Source organism: Corvus brachyrhynchos, unplaced genomic scaffold (assembly GCF_000691975.1).
Source record: "Corvus brachyrhynchos isolate BGI_N302 unplaced genomic scaffold, ASM69197v1 scaffold438, whole genome shotgun sequence".
NCBI lineage: Eukaryota > Metazoa > Chordata > Aves > Passeriformes > Corvidae > Corvus > Corvus brachyrhynchos.
This window is the reverse complement of record NW_008239291.1, coordinates 51,478-52,023: the sequence shown is the minus strand read 5'-3', so window position 1 is coordinate 52,023 and position 546 is coordinate 51,478.

Sequence of the window (546 nt, the reverse complement as noted above, 5' to 3'; positions counted from 1 at the left end):
GACACACGGAGCACACACACACATGTGACACACAGGTGGCACAGGTGGCACAGGTGACACACACACAGGTGACACACAGGTGACACAGGTGACACACACACACAGGTGACACACACAGGTGACACACAAGGTGGCACACAGGTGACACACACACACACAGGTGACGCACACACAGGTGACACACACACACAGGTGGCACAGGTGACACACAGGTGGCACACAGGTGACACACACACAGGTGGCACAGGTGACACAGGTGACACACACACACACAGAGCTGTCAGCCCCTGCAGGGGTGGCACAGACCGGGCACGGCGGGTGGCACGGTGCGGCGCAGCGCGGTGACCGTTGCCATGGCGATCTCCTCGGGGCTGTACTTGGTGCTGCAGGCGTGGCCACCGGTCACCATGTTGGGCTTGAGCAGCGTCCCCTCCAGGTACACGTGGTGGTCACTGAGGGCTTTGTACACGGCTGCCAGGACCTGGGGGCACCAAGGGGGGCACTGGGGGCACTGAGGGCTTTGTACACGGCGGGCAGGGCCTGGGG